This window comes from Dermacentor albipictus, chromosome 10 (assembly GCF_038994185.2).
Source record: "Dermacentor albipictus isolate Rhodes 1998 colony chromosome 10, USDA_Dalb.pri_finalv2, whole genome shotgun sequence".
Classification (NCBI taxonomy): domain Eukaryota; kingdom Metazoa; phylum Arthropoda; class Arachnida; order Ixodida; family Ixodidae; genus Dermacentor; species Dermacentor albipictus.
The window spans coordinates 36,976,897-36,995,051 of NC_091830.1; the positions used below are offsets into that span (position 1 = coordinate 36,976,897).

The 18,155-nt window shown below is 47.1% G+C and overlaps 2 long non-coding RNA genes across 3 annotated transcripts in view; one reads left to right on the forward strand and one right to left on the reverse strand.

The window, feature by feature from the left end:
- The window catches only part of LOC135911866 (uncharacterized), a 279,105-nt gene that overhangs the window by 218,079 nt on the left and 42,871 nt on the right, over window positions 1-18,155 (reverse strand). The window lies entirely within an intron of this gene.
- The window catches only part of LOC135911902 (uncharacterized), a 41,775-nt gene that overhangs the window by 12,612 nt on the left and 11,008 nt on the right, over window positions 1-18,155 (forward strand). The window contains exon 2 of the long non-coding RNA XR_010567490.2: window positions 17,511-17,564. This is a non-coding gene — a long non-coding RNA (uncharacterized lncRNA). The remainder of the gene's footprint in view (window positions 1-17,510; window positions 17,565-18,155) is intronic.

Here is an 18,155-nt window from a genome sequence, read left to right on the forward strand (position 1 = left end):
TCAAGTTAAGGAAATGCTGGAAGATGATGTAATTCAGCCGTCGGCAAGTCCATGGGCGTCGCCTGTGGTACTCGTAAAGAAAAAGGACCAGACCTTGCGCTTCTGTATTGATTATCGTAAGCTGAACGCCGTCACAAAGCGGGATGTGTACCCACTTCCAAGAATCGATGACACTCTAGATAGACTACGAGATGCCAAATTCTTTTCCTCCCTGGACCTCAAAAGCGGCTACTGGCAGATAGAAGTGGACGAACGAGATCGTGAAAAGACGGCATTTGTGACGCCAGATGGACTATATGAGTTCAAAGTGCTTCCATTCGGCCTTTGTTCCGCACCTGCCACGTTTCAGCGGATGATGGACACTGTGCTCACCGGTCTGAAATGGCAAACCTGTCTCGTTTATCTTGATGATGTCGTGGTTTTTTCGACCACCTTCGAGCAGCATGTAGAACGACTGCGGGCTGTGATGAAAGCTATTAGATCAGCAGGTCTGACGATAAAACCGCAGAAATGTCATTTCGGCTTTCGCGAGCTTCTTTTCCTCGGCCATGTCGTCAGTTCAGAAGGCATTCGCCCGGACCCTGAGAAGACTGCGGCCGTGGAGAAATTTCCAAAACCAACCGACAAAAAGGCTGTTAGGCGATTCTTAGGACTTTGCGCCTACTACAGACGCTTCGTCAAAAATTTTTCAAGGATCGCCGAACCACTAACGCGGCTAACAAAGGAAGACGCGCCTTTCGTCTGGTTGAATGAGCAGGAGAATGCTTTCAATGAGCTCCGAAAGCGTCTTCAGAAGCACCCAGTTCTTGCTCATTTCGACGAGGAAGCCGAAACTGATATTCACACAGACGCAAGCAATTTAGGACTCGGTGCCGTTCTCATTCAGTGGCAAAACGGAGAGGAACGAGTCATTGCGTATGCTAGTCGAACACTGTCGAAGGCTGAAGTGAACTACTCAGCCACAGAAAAAGAATGCCTCGCGGTGATATGGGCCATCAGCAAGTTTAGACCATACTTATATGGCCGACCCTTCCGAGCTGTCAGCGACCATCATTCATTGTGCTGGCTTGCGAATCTCAAAGACCCATCTGGACGGCTAGCACGATGGAGTCTACGGCTGCAGGAATACGATATAACGGTTGTATACAAGTCCGGTCACAAGCACAGTGATGCTGATTGCTTGTCACGTGCACCGATTGAATACAAGGAATCTACGCTTGGAGAAAATGAACACGATTGCCCGTTCCTAGGAGCTGTGACAACATCGCAAATGGCTCAGCATCAGCGATCCGACGCGGATTTACGCCTGCTCATTGATTACCTAGAAGGACACCCTGTTGACATTCCACGACCTTTTGTCCGCAGCTTGTCGTCGTTCGTCCTGCGAAACAATGTCCTGTACAAAAGAAATTTTGAACATAGTGCAGAGACGTTTCTGCTCGTCGTACCTTCAAAGTTACGACTCGAGATATTGGAAGCATGCCACGACGACCCATCAGCAGGACATTTAGGAGTGAGCAGAACATTCGCACGCATCCGCATGAAGTATTACTGGCCGAAGTTATTGAACTCTGTGCAACACTACGTAAGAACCTGCCGGGACTGCCAAAGACGTAAAATACCACCATTCAAGCCAGCAGGCCTCCTACAACCGATACAGCCACCGGAAACTCCATTCGCACAAGTGGGAATGGACTTACTTGGCCCCTTTCCCACATCGTCATCGGGAAAGCGTTGGATCGTAGTTGCAACTGACTACCTAACTCGATATGCCGAGACAGGGTCTCTTGTCAAGGGAACGGCCAGTGAAGTCGCTGATTTTTTCGTCACTAACATAGTACTACGGCATGGCGCTCCTAAAGTTCTCATCACGGACCGAGGAACCATTTTCACTGCCCATTTGACACAGTCCATCATGAAATTGACGCATACGAATCACCGAAAAACCACCCCATATCATCCGCAGACAAATGGACTGACTGAACGACTGAACCGCACACTGACTGATATGTTGTCCATGTACGTGGACATGGAGCACCGAACATGGGACAGGATACTACCGTATGCCACGTTTGCGTACAATACCGCTGTGCAAGAGACGACTCAGATGACACCTTTCCAACTCGTTTTTGGCCGAACCGTCACCACAACCCTCGATGCAATGCTACCAGTAGATGAGACCTTCGAAAATGACAATGACGTCAGCGAGTTCACACAAAGAGCTGAAGAAGCACGGCAGCTGGCGCGACACCGCATTCAGCAGCAGCAACAAACTGACGCGGACCGATACAACTTGCGACGAAGAGACGTCCAGTATGCACCTGGAGACAAAGTATGGGTGTGGACTCCCGTACGGATGCGCGGCCTATCAGAGAAGCTTCTTCGTCGTTATTTTGGCCCGTATAGGATAATTCGCCGAATCAGTCCGTTGAACTACGAAGTTGCTCCAGAAGGTCAAGTAACCTCATCACGACGGCGGCATCGAACAGAAATCGTCCATGTCGTCCGAATGAAACCGTACTACGACAGGCAATAACCGCTTCCGCCTACAAACTTTGCGAATTCCTGAAAGCCTGGAAACCACCGCCTTCTGTATGCGCATCGGGACGATGCACTCTTGGAAGGGGGACAATGACGCAAGATGATTTCAAATTACGCGCCAGCCGCCTCCTGCGTCCGTCCAGCTGCTTACTGCTACCTGCGAAAGATAGCGGCAGTGAAGCGGGCAACACGGGCCCGCAAGGCACGCGCAATCGGAGCAACGTGCCATCAGCGCGGGACACGAGGGAAGAAGAAGAGGTGCGCGTCTCTTGCGAAAAGACTGTGGACGTTCTAGCGAGGCTCTCGTTTAGCTCTTTGTCGGGCACAAGTTCGCCCAAGGTAGATTGATTAAAGCAACGTCACTCACTGTGCGTTACAATATGGTCAGAAAGTAAACGCTTTCTATGCACTGTCACATTTCTACCAGTAGAAAAGACTTTCACTAGGAACTGAGGTGGCAGGGATCGCCAAGTACTTCTGGGTGAGTGCACTTAAAAGCAGGTACATGAAGCGGCCAATGGACTACCACCACTCACAAGTATTCATACCCCTTTCCAGAAGAGGCTGTTCTGCGTAGTCTGTAACTTCCCTCTCAGAGGATGCCAAATGTGTCTTCTCTTTGTTCATCAGTAGATCGTCAAAAGCATTCCATACACTCGATGCCACCAGTGGACACGAAGTCGACGCTGGCATGGCAGTGTCCCCACTGCGTTCTAAGAGAGCTGCCTGGAGCTCCCTTGTCATAAGGTCTTTCAGCCACATCATCTGACCAGATGCCTGGTGAACTGTGGCCTTAAAGCGCGGATCAAGAAACATGCCTAGGCTGGCCACTTCATCAAATTCGCACTCCGCATAACGAGTCTTGATAGATTTTGCAAAAATGTTAGAAAACCCTGAGTTGCCTTTGCAACCTTCAAGGCAATGTAGCATTCCAAAAATAACTGGAATTATAAAGCCCGGTGAAAAAGAAACCGAAACTGATCATGTCTCAAGGGCCTGAAGCAGATATACTGAAACAGAGCATACAGACAATGAGCGGATCATGCGAAGTTCTCAGTTAATAAACATGTTCTCAGGAGAATGCGGAGCAAGCATTCAATTCGTTAATTGGTCAATTATTCGCAGTCTATCCGAATATTCGCGGTTTCCACCGTTATTCGACCGTCCTCGAATATTCGGGAATTTCCGAATATGCATTTCCCGAATCGAATACGCTTCGAATAAGGAAAATATTCGATTCGCATTCGAAATTTCGAATATTCGCACACCCCTAATTATATTGGAACCTTCGCCTGATCCTCGTCATCAGCCTGATAGTCTGAAGGCTCTCAACAACTTTTTTTTGTATGAGAGCGGACTGGACAGGAGACTTTGAAAAGTCGTGGAGCGTGCAAGGTTTTACCCACCATCTTCATCCTCATAATCAACGTCTTCTCTATTCTTTCTGTCTACACCCTTCCCCATTCCCCCAACGCCGAGTAGCAGGTGAGAACATTGATTCAAGCCTTCCTCTCAGCTTTTCTATCATAATAAATATCTACATCTACCGTCTTAGTAATGGCGTACCAACAAGCACACAGTGCAACTATGGTTTATAAAGACGAAGTCAACATTGAATCCCGTGACGTAATTGATAAGAACATCAGGTTGTATTTATGTGCGAACCTATGCCAACCTGTAATAAACGGTTAGAAGCAAGCGAAATGAACTGACAAGGAAGGCTTCGATACGAGATGACAACGAACGAAAAGAAAAAAAAAACTTACGTTAAGAAAGGTGGACCGTAAAACATGTAAACCATTAAAAGCTCACGTATAAGATTGCGACACCAGAAACAAATTTGACGGGACAATATTTCACGGCAACACGGTTGCACTATACGCGAGACATTACGGTTCAGCCAGTGCACTTCAAAACATCAGACGCCTCGTTCAGCCTCGCTCGCGCGGGACAAAACAAACCGCCGTGCTTGAAGTCGTTCACAAAAATAGCAAAAGAAGAATGAAAAGAAAAACAGCACGAATAACCCGCGCCTTTGTCAAGAAACTAGCCGTGCTTTAGAGACACTCTGCTCCGGAAACAACAAAGTAATGTATTTCGTATTCTCGTGATTGATGTTGTTTTTGCGCAACCCTACACCGCCAAGCCAACTGCGCTTGCCAAACGGCCGTAACCGTCCCATTTGTATCGCTTGCGCCAGCTTTACCCGTCCTTCGTGGCAACGTGGTCTGCTAGCATAGCGCTGCTGCTTCTCGAACATTCTCGTGATTGAAAGAGAGAGAGAGAGAAACAGATGGAAATACTGATGCGGATTGAGAGGTTGACCTATATCCGTATAAATCACTTTCAGTTTCAGGTTACGTCGCTGTAAATGTCGAATATGAACGCAATGAAAGACACAAAAAACAAAGGCGGTTACGTAAATGCAACGCACATGTACGAACCTTTGTGAAGGTTTTAGTGAACCCGTTTACGAAATTCCATATGATTATACACAGTATGTTTAAAGGGGTTGGGACACCAAATTTTGAGGCTATAAAAAGCATGTTGTAGGCTGCTTCGGTATGCAAGGACACCCCGAACGAGGTATCGGACGCTGCAAACATTTCAAAATAATTTTAATTCAGCTCCAAAAAGTCATTAAAAACTCCTTCTCGTAGTCGAGACCCATCGCTAGCGCGGTAGCTACTACGTCACAGAGGAGGAACGAAAATATTGACGTCATAGCACACCAGCTCAAAAACGTGACGTATGATGAGTAGCGATGAAATGCCGGTTACGGAGCCTGCTGAGCCGAGCGACCGAGCATAGCCTCCACTATGACCGAGCTACAGGCATATAGAAATCCTTTCTTAATACAAAGAAGGGGTAAGGCGTGCAGACACGGACACAGGAGGAGAGAAGTGGACAACACGAACGCCGCACGGCGGCCCGCGAATGGCAAACTGCGTGCGGCGAGTTGCTGTGCCGACGGGCCTTTGCACGTTTGAGTGTAAAACAGTAGCCGGCCGACTCCGAAAGGGACCAGGGTATGCGGCGTTCGTGTTGTCCGCTTCTCTCCTCGCATAGTCGCATAGTTCGGCAGCTCGGAGCGGTCTGTCCTTCGCTTGGCCTTTCTCAGTGTGAAGGCCCGTCCACGTTACCGGCACGGAAACTCGCCGCACGCCGTTTGCCGTTCGGGGGCCCCCGTGCGACGGCGGTTTTGCTTGCGAACGGCGAGATTTCCTAGCCGTAGAGAGCACGGGCACGGGGCCCATTTGTGCGGCAGCCGTACGGCGAAGCGGCCAATCAGCGTCCGAGGAGTGCACCGACGGCAGCTTCACCGCCTCTGATCGTTCGGCGCCGCCGATATCGTGGCTAGGCCTTTTCCGGTTCACTTCGAAGCTAACGCTAACGGCGCTTCGGAATGAATCACCGACTCTCACAAGCCGCAATATTTTCTTACCGTTGTTGTCGCTCTTCGCAATAATTATAATAATCGCGACACGCACTTCGAATCGCCAGTTGACCTCTGCTGGCAGAGCACGCGTATGCGCGAGCAGACGACGCAGCATAGTTTTACGTCACTATTTTTTGTGGCCCACGTGACCAAGCCATGTTGCGTTTCCTCCTCTGTGACGTCATAGCATCCCCCGGAGCCCAGAAACCGAAACCGAAATCGCTCGGTATAATAATGCGATTATTAAATTATTTATCGGATATATATGAATCCCGCTGTGTGTATCGTGCTCCCTGAAGCATGACGCAACGTTTGAATCAACAAACGCATGAACGAAAATTTTGATGTCTCCACCCCTTTAATATCATGTCACATCGATGCATTGTTGCCAGGAGGGCTAAGACGATGCACATAGATGTGGAACACGTATATAGGTATGTTGGCGGATTCTACCGTGTCTGTCAGTTAACTTTGGTCAAAGTGTTCAAAGGAAACAAAGAATATGTAAAAGAAAACATGAAGCAAGGTACAATTCTGGCAACCAAACACTATAGTTCTTAGGATCATATCTTGCAGCGTGTCAGTCGTCTTCTATTTTCTCCTAGAACACACTGGCTACACTCTTAGAAAAATTTACACCCTTTGGGGCGTATCTTGTCCCACAACAATAATCGTCATCCGTGCTGCCCGCGTTTCCTTTCATTAACGCTGCGAGCACGGTACTTTCCAGTCACGAACGGCATGCGCCTTATCAGTGTGACGCAGCATTCTCGACAGGAAAGTAGCGAGCGCCGATTGTTCAGGAAAGGAAACGCAAGCAAGGCAGATGACGATTATTGTTGTGGGACAAATATACACCCCAAAGGGTGCAACCGTTTTAAGAGTGTAACGTTAGCTAAGACACCCTATGTACCCCTTGCCTCATGGTGGTGCACATGTGTTCTGGAGGTTAGCCGAGAACAAGCAGATACTAACTAGCGCACTCAATTGATCAATAATGGGTATTGCCCATATAAAAACATAAAAGAAGCAGTTATACATCATGTGATATTCAACTAAAATGCATTTGTGCTTTTTAGGTACCTGTAAGTCTACATTACATGCACAGGTTTTGTGACATTTATTCTCATTACGTAGAAGAGATTCCATTTTACAGTCTGTATTGAGAGCCATATAAACCGGTTTATCCGGCGAGACGACACCGATGAACGCGAAAGACACGATAGTAGGCAAAGAAAGCTTCGCCTTATTTTTCTTTTTCGAGGTTGAGCTCCAGCATATTTTTTTTCGACATGGTTATAACAGTTACGAAACAAATATACCCATCATGGGTCCCTGGGTCACTCAGTATGATGCCGATAACAAGTTGTTCTTGGCAGTAACCAACACTGGAAAAGTCTAGAGCTGAGAGGTAAAATTGGGTGTTTAGTAAGTGTGTATGTGTATACTAGAAATCTCAGGTATACGTACGAAGGCCGCTTTCTAGAGTCGTATATTACTGCACGTTCATGACTAAACCAATGCAGCACTTCCCCTCGGGGAAGAGACGTCTCCCATACCAGCCAGTGAATGCATTTCTGAAATAAGGGAAAGCGTGAATGTGTTGACATTTGCTTTCTTTGCTCGCTCGTTTGTTTGTTTTTTTTCTTACGAGACAATACAATAAAACATGAGCGACGCTGCAAGAAGGTGAAATTCCCAGATGACGAGGTGAAACAGGAGAGAAAGGAAAAGGCAGCGGTTCGAGGTAAAAAACAGGGCAAGAAAAAGCAACAAAACGCCCATGAAAGCAAACACGTACACAAAGGTACACGGTCTCACAAGCACAGATATGGCAAACAGAATTAACTCTACGATAGCTTTTGGGAGCTACGATGAATGCTTTCTCGACTTCAGGACTGCCGGTAAGGAACGGCGCCTGACACCACTAGCTGTTCGTTTCCTATACCCTGCGGCAGCATGGCTATACAAGCAACGCATCTCCAGAGAGTAAGAGCCAATGCGAGTTAAGATTAATGAGTCAATGTCCTGCACTGCCGGCACTCGGTGCTGCAGAACTCAATCTACTCGGGAGAGTGTGCTTGCTTTATTAGAATCAACATGAACACAGAGTTAACGTTAGTCCCGGCTAAAACGTCGTAACTGTGATATGCGTAGTGGAATTTCGTTTACTTGGCTTGATCATGCCTTTCACCATGCTCCCTGCCAATGCACTTAAGATACGAACACTGCCGAGGCAATGTACATACATTAACTTGTGTACTCATACGAGCGCACATGAAATGCATGCAGGCGGAGGCGTACGAGCATGTCAATTTCAGGAACGCAACGAGTCGAGGCAGTTTAGACATGTTCAAAGGAAGCAGCGCAAGTAACTGGACTAGTTAGGAGACGCTGCGTCATATGTTTTCGATGTGTAATCTATCGTATCCTTTTTAGAGCGCAGCTCTTTGGCGTCCGTTCCTGGGTTTCGCGTCGTCGTCGGCGTTGTCGTCGGCGTTGTCGTCGGCCTCGTAACCAGCTCGCCGACGAATCTGCTCCGCCGCCGCGCATGCGCGCTGTCGGCTCTCCGGGCGAGGGAGGATGATGGAAGGGAGGAGGAGAGACTGTGGAGGAGGGCTGGCTACACAAATGGCTCTTTGGCGTCCGTTCCTGGGTTTCGCGTCGTCGTCGGCGTTGTCGTCGGCGTTGTCGTCGACCTCGTAACCAGCTCGCCGACGAATCTGCTCCGCCGCCGCGCATGCGCGCTGTCGGCTCTCCGGGCGAGGGAGGATGATGGAAGGGAGGAGGAGAGACTGTGGAGGAGGGCTGGCTACACAAATGGCTCTTTGGCGTCCGTTCCTGGGTTTCGCGTCGGCGTTGTCGTCGGCCGCGTAACCAGCTCCACCCCCCTTTCATCCCCCCCAGCGCTAGCAGCGACCGACTGATACCGCTTTCGTGAGTCCGCTACCGCACTCACGAAAGACGTCGTGCACTTCCTGCAACTCGCATTAACCGTCCATCGATCCACACCGATGTTAGTAGTGGGGGACTTTAATGCTGACATAAAGACAAACAGCAATTTCCTAACACTTATGCGGGAGAACATCCCGTTCCTCTCGCTCGTAACGCGTCCCACGGCTGTGACAACCTCGCGAGGCACTTGTATAGATCTCGTCTTTGAGAATCAAGCATTGGTGTACCAAGTCGAACATATATCAGTCTATTTCTCCGACCACAAAGCTTCCTTCATGACTGTCAAGAACTGTTAGTGGAGTCTTTGTTAAAGGAATACGTGTGAAAAATAAAAAAAAATTCTGTGATAGCGCATACATGTGTTGCTCGATTTCTTTGCCTCAATCTATCGAAAAGGTGAAACAGCTTATTTGCTGCGCTCAAATTTCGCATTAGGAAGTAACGTAATCGTCGGTAATTTTTTTTACTTTCTGGTTTCTTTTTGACTGTTACATTCTTTTTACCGAGGGTTGAGTTGGTGGATGGGCTTATGGGATGGGTCCTGTGGAAACCCGTAGCCTGCAGTTGCCGCGCGGAATTCATTTAGGGTCGAGCCTTGTGAAAACGCAACGTGTTTTAGGACCCCGGCAATGCGTAAGCTCTGGCAATATTTAGTCTAAGAGACACTATCTCTGCGATATAGCACTGGGGCTGCATTATGCAAACATAGTTGATGCGCTTGTATGCAATATCCACTCTGAAAACTTCAGATGTCTATCAAAAATGCATTATAAAAATAATGCAGAAGACATCGACAATAATTGTCAATGTAAGCGAATCGCCAACGCTTCTACGGTTATAGAACGTGCTGCAAAAGGAACGATGCTCTGGAAGGCGTGCATTGGTTGAGAGGAAGACAAGTAGGTAGCGTTGGTTGTTTTATTGAGCAGTTGCGAAAAGAAACGAGCCGTTAACTAGCGCACCTGTAGAGGTAGTTTAGGTGGCCATGTACAGATAAGCCGATTCATAATTTTTGTGTTGTCTTGAGCGGCCGAAACACTGGCATGGAAAGCGATTGCCATTCCCCCCTCCAACTGCCAACACATGGAGAGAGGGTCATGGGAGAATTTAGCTCCCCACACAGGACGAAGCAGTCTAGCAATGAAATCGATTCGATTCAGAGAGATAATTCGGGATTGCAGATCAAAAGTTTCTGTTGATGAACTCCCCCACCCCCGAAAAAAAAAGTGGCTCTGAACTACAGGATTAGAGGCGCAGATCAATGTAGACCTAGATTCGGAAATGTTGTTTGTAATAATATCTTTATATTTTTTAAGGTACTCGCCCGCATCATGAACGCCATTCCCGCTGTGGTGCTTGAAAAAGCCTCCTGTGTACCTCGCCGTTCCAGGGATTGTGGAGAAGGCTAACCTGACCACCGCTGCTCTCAAGCAGATCGCATTGGAAGTTTTGCATTGTTCGCACGCTAACCGAATCCATGTTTACACGAACGGTTCCGTCTCGGAAAATTCGACGAGTGCCATTGGTATACCATCTCCATCACTCGTAAACAAGTTTAAGCTTTCACACGTAACGACATCTACAGGTTCCGAAGTGACCGCTCTTCGCGTTGCTGTAGGATACATTGAAAAAGAACCGCCTAGCAAATGGGCAATATTTTGTGATACGAAAGCAGCCCTCCAAAGCTTGCAAGTTTTACGACGTGGTAGTTACGAACAGCTGGTGTCCAAAATCAACAAAATTTACCATTGCACTTCTAAACGAGGACGTGACATAATCTTTCAGTGGCTACCGGGACATTGTGGCAGCGTTGGTAATCACCTCGCCGTTGACGCTGCCCTACGTGCCCAGGCTGGCACACCGACACTCCTAATACCTTTATCGAGAGTAGACGCTGCAAGAGAACTTTGCAGTCTCGCTCGTACCATCACGTTCAGTTACTGGCGTACTCCACAGAACTCTAACTGTCGTTTATACAGCCTTGACACATCACTGAAACTGAAATTACCAGCAAACCCTTCACTACGTGACGCAATCCTCCTGTGTCGATCAGTGGTGGAAAGGAGTAGCATTCACTAACTCCTACAGCTATAGTATTACAATGGCGGACTCACTGACTTGCGCTAAGTGCAAGTGTGAAGACACCGCCAGTCATGATCTCTGCCACTGTTCTCGCTTTGATAACCAAGGTGAAACTCTCCAGTGTGCCTTGAATAGAATGGATGATAGGCCGTCCACAGAAGCAAAGGCCTTGGGAGTCTGGCCACACAGTTAGCCCAGAAAGCAATTCGAGCGCGTCTTCACTACCTGAAGGCAACAGACTTGAGTACCTGACTGCAAACATCCTGCACTTAACTTAGTGCATGAGAAAGTGCGATAAAGACTCATGTATTCTCTCTCTCTTTCCCTTCCCCCTTCCCCTCCCAATGTGTAGGGTAGCAAACTGGACTGTCTGGTTAACCTCCCTGCCTTTCCTTCCTCCCTTCTCTCTCGCTGTTTCTTTAATTTTTTTCTTATTGTGACCACACAAGTTCGTAGCCAGAGGTGCGCGTTGTCCTCTCATAATCTCATTTCACATTCTTTTAACACAATACAGATTCAAGTTAATTGACGTTACAGTATCATTACAAATATGGAGAAAAATAATAAACATACCATGGTACTAAAAACTCAAATTTATTAGATTAGGTTGTTTTACGTTCCGAAATCACGTTATGATTGTGAGGCACGCCCTAGTGGGTCACTCCGGTCTAATTCTGACAACTAGGGGCTCTTTAACTTGCAACCCAATGCAGGGGAGATCTCCTATTTGACCCGCATCGAAACGCGGCCGATGTGCCCGGCATTTGATACCGCGCACTGCAGGGCTTAGCGGCGTAACACCAAAGGCAATATGCGCCACCACGGTGGATACTAAGAACTTGCACAAGGCGGTAAATGAAATTTTTATTTGGTATTCCTGCAGTTTACGTCTACTCGCTTTATTCGAATATGAAAGCTTAATAGAGCCAACGCCAACTGCGCATGTACCACTATACGCTATCTCCTGCGTTTTCTTTATGCACAGACAACAGTCGTCCGCCCATTTACCATACAGCTTCGCGCAACGCTTCCCTTGAAATATTCAGCCAACACTCACGTAAACCCCTTCGAGCGGGGAGAACACACCTTCGCACTGGAACAAATCGATAGCGTGCAACCGGAATTTTGGATGCACGAGGCGTTTTAGACGTCCCCCACGGGCTTATGCCCTCGACCTGAGAACATTACCAAAAAAGAAAAAGGCTCCACACCGAACTCGGAGATAAAGTAAGGGCGGGGGCAAAGGTGTAACGTTAAGGCCCTCACCGGGGGCGGGCTACGCGCTCTGTTTAAGAGCAGGTATAGTAGGCGGATATCATGGAGCAGACGCTACGGTTCCAGCCTGTGCTTCTCCCGAACTGTGCATTTGATTCGCTTGAAAAATGCACGAAATGCCGTTCCAGTTCTCAACTTCCCTTTAGACGATGCAGTGCCCGCAAGTACGCTTTACAACGATAGGCTCTGAACTTGCGTTTGGCCATGGTGAAAGAAAACGAAACATAGGTTTAATGTTTTATTGGCCTTCAGCCAAGTTTCCTAAGCTATCGCGGGCAAGCAGAAAAAAAAATAAGAAAGAAATGTCGTGCGCATATGTGCGAGTCTTTTATAAGCGAAACATTTATATGCTTGAGGTGTTTTCACTTCTTGCCTTCTGTGTAGCCCTCGACGCTCCTCGCTCAATTCCCGCGCTGCTCTAACTTTGTTCTTCTGTCTCCACACCCGGCTGCTTTTGATTCCGCCTTCATGAACTCTCTATACCTGACTTAAATTTTCTGTTGCAGACTTATTAATGTCTTGACTTTTGTTCTGCTTGTCTACTCGGTTACCCACCCACTGAAACACACGAGCGTTGCCGTTACTGTGAGAGGAGACAATACAGTGCCCTGTTGAATCCAGTCCCTTCTGGACGTTTGGCCAACCATATGTTCACATGTCAAGTGCCACGTTCCCAGTCGCACATATCCAGTGACCTAAGTTCTTATATATTCGGCGAGAGCAAGACTGCAGCAGCCAACACCAGCAAGGGGAGGTAATAGACAAAGAAAGCTTCTCTTCGAACGGCAGGTTCATTTGTCATTTTTGTTTTGTTTACGGAACCAAGTAAGGGGATGTCGGCCCCAGGACATGGTGCCGGTTCCTAATTTTTTAAACGGTTGAAAGCTAAGCTCGGACAAACAAACGCGGTAAAATTTTTGTCCTGACCAAGGTCATTGGTACCCACTGCACTTGCTTAGCGGCTACGACGTTGCGTTGATGAGTTCGAGGTCGTGGGTTCGATTCCTGTCTCGGCGGCCGGCTTGCGACGGGCTCGCGATGCAGAAATCCAGTGTAATGCATCTCACGATGCACGTCGACGACAATTCGATCAGCGGCGAAGCAAGGACTGCATTGCCAACGCCGAAACGCGCATGCAGTGGGGCCCCTTTCTCGCTCTTCCTACTGCACACGCTGCGCCATCTGGCGACGCCACCGTAACGTATCCGCGTGACCCGGGCTCGCGTCTTTCGAGCATCGCACAAATTTAACGAATCATTTTTGTCATTGCGTAGCAGCACATCCCCAGTGGCACATGCTCCGTTGCCCAACATAACGTCAAAGAGATTCATCAAAAAGCGGTACACACTAACTGGCACATACCGAGAACGGTATGTGCCAGTTGGTATCAGAGTTTCGTTGAAGAGCAGCACAGCCCGCAGGATGGTTCACACTAACTGGCACACACCGAGAACGGTATGTGCCAGTTGGTATCAGAGAGTTTCGTTGAAGAGCAGCGCAGACCGTGGGGCGGTACACACTAACTGGCACATACCAAGAACGGTATGTGCCAGTTGGTATCAGAGAGTTTCGTTGAAGAGTAGCACAGCCCGTGGGGCGGTACACACTAACTGGCACATACCGAGAACGGTACGTGCCAGTTCGTATCAGAGAGTTTCGTTGAAGAGCAGCACAGCTCGTGTGGCGGTACACACTAACTGGCACACACCGAGAACGGTATGTGCCAGTTGGTGTGTACCGCCATACCGAGAACGGTATGTGCCAGTTGGTATCAGAGAGTTTTGTTGAAGAGCAGCACAGCCCGTGGGGCGGTACACACTAAATGGCACATACCGAGAACGGTATGTGCCAGTTGGCATCATAGTGTTTCGTTGAAGAGCAGCACAGCTCGTGTGGCGGTACACAGTAACTGGCACATACCGAGAATGGTATGTGCCAGTTGGCGTGTACCGCCGTACCGAGAATGGCATGTGCCAGTTGGTATCAGAGAGTTTCGTTGAAGAGCAACACAGCCCGTAGGGGACATACTCGCTGCTCCAAGTCGGCTTCAGAGCGAATCGTTGAAGAACGGTATGTACCCAGTGACTCATGTTCGACTGGCGGTGATTTTCAGACACTGTTCTCTCAGCACAGCAACACGATGTGAAGTGACCGCGTTTGGTGGGAAAACGGTCAGAGACGTTACAAATCGGGAGCCCCCGGAAAGTTATTTAGTCTCCATTAAAGAAGCCCAGGGAGTCTGAATTATTCAGGAGTACCTCATTATGGCATGCTTCGTAATCCGATGGTGGTTATAACTCGTACTAGACGAGAAATTGTTTTTTAAAAGGATGTGGATTGTCCCATGGCCAGCACCATTACTTTTTACGCGCTATGACGGAATCGCTGATGGCGACAAAAGAAGTTTACTTTTTCCTTTGGCAAATTTTCAGGTTGAGTTAGCATGAAATGAAAACTGTAAATGAACTTTCATACTGTGCAACTCTCCGGTCAGATATTTGCGTGACGCCGTCAAAATTTCTGCACTGTTTTCAACTACGGCTTCTCTCGCAGCTGTAGTTTGAGCTCGCTATGGTGTACAGAAATATCTTACAGCCTTAATGGCAACGGCATTAGCCATTGGACACCAGTCAAATACTCGGTAATGTGTGACATGAAAAAGCAAAAAAAAGCAACGTTACAAATTCAGAACACGTGGAGCGCACAGTTCCGTAACCTGGACGGCGATTTTGTGTCGATGCCTTTCGCTTGATTCTATGCTGCTCTTTACCAACCAACCCTTCAAAGCCGGCTCATCTCTTTGATAACGAGGGCCGAGGGTCGTTCTGAGCTCTGATGAAGCAGGAAAAGAAATGGCAACGGAAAAGCTGGCGCAACAAAATTATGGCCCTGGTCAGCTGACCAAACTATCCGAATATTTCAACTCTTTGTCAAGCAGACTGTTCGAGTGCATGCCAAAACACACGATCTCTTCTGCTAATTGCGTACCTATCGAAACTAACGGTTCAGTTAAGAAACAAAGTAACGTATTCCCATGCAAGCTTCATTCACAGTCTCATTAATTCGCTTTAAAAATCTATTTAAGTGCTAGTGCTTTATTTGCCTGCAGAAACCAAGATATGATCATGAGGCACGCCGGAGTGGGAAGCTCGGGATTAATTTTGACCTCCTGTGGTTCTTTAAAGTGCACCCAATGGGTTGTACCCGCCATAGTGGCGTAGTAGCTATAGCACTGAATCAGAACCCGACATCCCGATGGGAGCAAATTAAAAAAAACGCCCGTGTGCCATAAGTTGGGTCCATCTTAAAGAACCCTGGTTGAAATTCTTCCAGAGCCCGCCACTATGGCGTGCCTGAATTGTTTCGGAGTTTCGGCACTTAACGCACTAGAATTACTTAAAGATGCACACAATGCATGGTACACGGGCGTTCTTGAATTCCGCCCTATAATTCACTTTTACTTCGCAGTTTTCATGAGTAAGCATTCTTTGGCTACTTCCCGCGGAAGCCTGTCCGTCCGTCTCTAATGCGCGACACCACGCTCTCCATACATGGGGTCCTATGGCGGTATACGCAAGAATGTCTTGCGGCTACGTATGAGTATTCAGATTTATTATTATGACTACATACGTACTTATTCGCCTCGATTTAAGAAAAAAACACAAAAACACACAAACGCAAAAACACAAAAGACAAATCAAACCTCTGCCGACGAGCCCCGCAGCGGGGTTCCCTATCCATTAAACCACAATCATACGCATGTTCGTCTCATTCCAAAATAGAGCTAAATAAAGTTTTACAACATCAACAGTAACAGCAGCAACAAGCCAGCCAGCCAGCCAACTCTATGAACACTCAGCGCGTGCGCCCGATAACAATGACAGTCCTACGAAAACAGTGACAATCCAACGAAAACAGTGACAATCCAGTGACAATCCCACGAAAACAGTGACAATCCGATGAAAACAGTCAGAATCCAACGAAAACAGCCACAATCCTACGAAAACGGTGACAATCCGACGAATACAGTGACAATCCGATGAAAACAGTGACAATCCGACGAAAACAGTGACAATCCGATGGAAACAGTCAGAATACCACGAAAACAGTGACAATCTCACGAAAACAGTCACAATCTCACGAAAACGGTGACAATCCGACGAATACAGTGACAATCCGATGAAAACAGTGACAATCCGATGGAAACAGTCAGAATACCACGAAAACAGTGACAATCTCAGGAAAACAGTCACAATCTCACTAAAACAGCCACAATCCCACTAAAACAGTGAAAATCCGACGAAAACAGTGACAATCCGATGAAAACAGTCAGAATCCCGCGAAAACAGAGACAATCCGATGAAAACAGTGACAATCCCATGGAAACAGTCACAATCCGACGAAAACAGTGACAATCCGACGAAAACAGTGACAACCCGATGAAAACAGTCAGAATCCAACGAAAACAGCCGCAATCCTACGAAAACGGTGACAATCCAACGAAAACAGTAACAATCCGATGAAAACAGTGACAATCCCACGAAAACAGTGACAATCTGATGAAAACAGTCATAATCCCCTGAAAACAGTCACAATCCTACGAAAGCAGTGACAATCCGATGAAAACACTCCAAATCCCACGAAAAGCACTGCACCGTCAAATATAAATCAAATCAATGCACGCCTGCCGCGATTTTATGACACGTGTATAAAAGCGGCCACACGCAAGTAGACGCGGTGTATAATAATTCAAAGTGTTCACCGATTAAACTGTTTTCAATTGATTCCCAATGTCTACTTGGTGGCCTGCGTGCTATCTCTTCTATTGACAATATCGTTAGTCACGTAACATCACAATAGCAAATGAAACCTGTCATGAAATGGTATCAACACCAAGAAATACTCCCACTACAAAACGTCACAATACAGAAGGCAAAGGAGCTTATAGTGTCCCAGGCACCACATATCCTTAAGAACACAAAAATTTCATCGGACAGAAATGTACTCATGTCTTCAAAATAAATACATATGACGAAAAATTCAAGTGAATGAAATGCATTTACATGCAGTCTGTCTACACTCCACCATCATAGCATGAACGTTTGTCTGATATTACGCAAATAACCTCTGTTTAGGTTAATTGTTAGGTTAAAAGGCGTGACGGAAATTTAGGACCGACAGCGCAGAAATAAAAGTTTCGTGGTTCCTTTTTTTTCAGTGGAGGTCACATGGACGGTAATGGGTGCAGGCCACCCCAACAGTGCTTAAGAAAGTGAGTCCTCTCTGTGTCTGTGTTTACTTTTCATGTTTGCTTGTTCTGAGTCCCCCTTTTGTTTCTCGTTGAGAAAACAAAACTTTCCGTTCTCGCCCTTGACCGGCGGATAGCATCTGCAGCTCTGCACTCCTCATTTGAGCAGTTGTCAGCATCGGAAAAGTACCAGTAACTGTTTCTCTTTAAATGGCTTTCGACAGACTAAGGCAGGTAGACAAGAACATAGCAGCAAAAACATATTAACGACAATTAAAGTGGCCAAACTGAAGCAAAGGAAAGAAAAAATGAATGAACACAAATGACTAATTGGTAAAAACAAAGAGAGAGGTATACATACAAAAACCAAAAAAAGAAAGAAAATGCCTAATGGTAACCAGAAAGGATTCACTAAGCTACAGGTTTAGCAGCTACCTTTAGGTGTACTATATAAATAGGCCTGAAAGAAAGAGATAAAGAATGAGCGTGGGAAGGGGACAGAATAATCACAAGCCGAGGTATATCCATACTAACAAACAGCCAAATCACGCTATCGAGTGATTAATCTGATCTGGACGCATATTATTCACTCCTGCATCTTACAGTAGTAAAGGC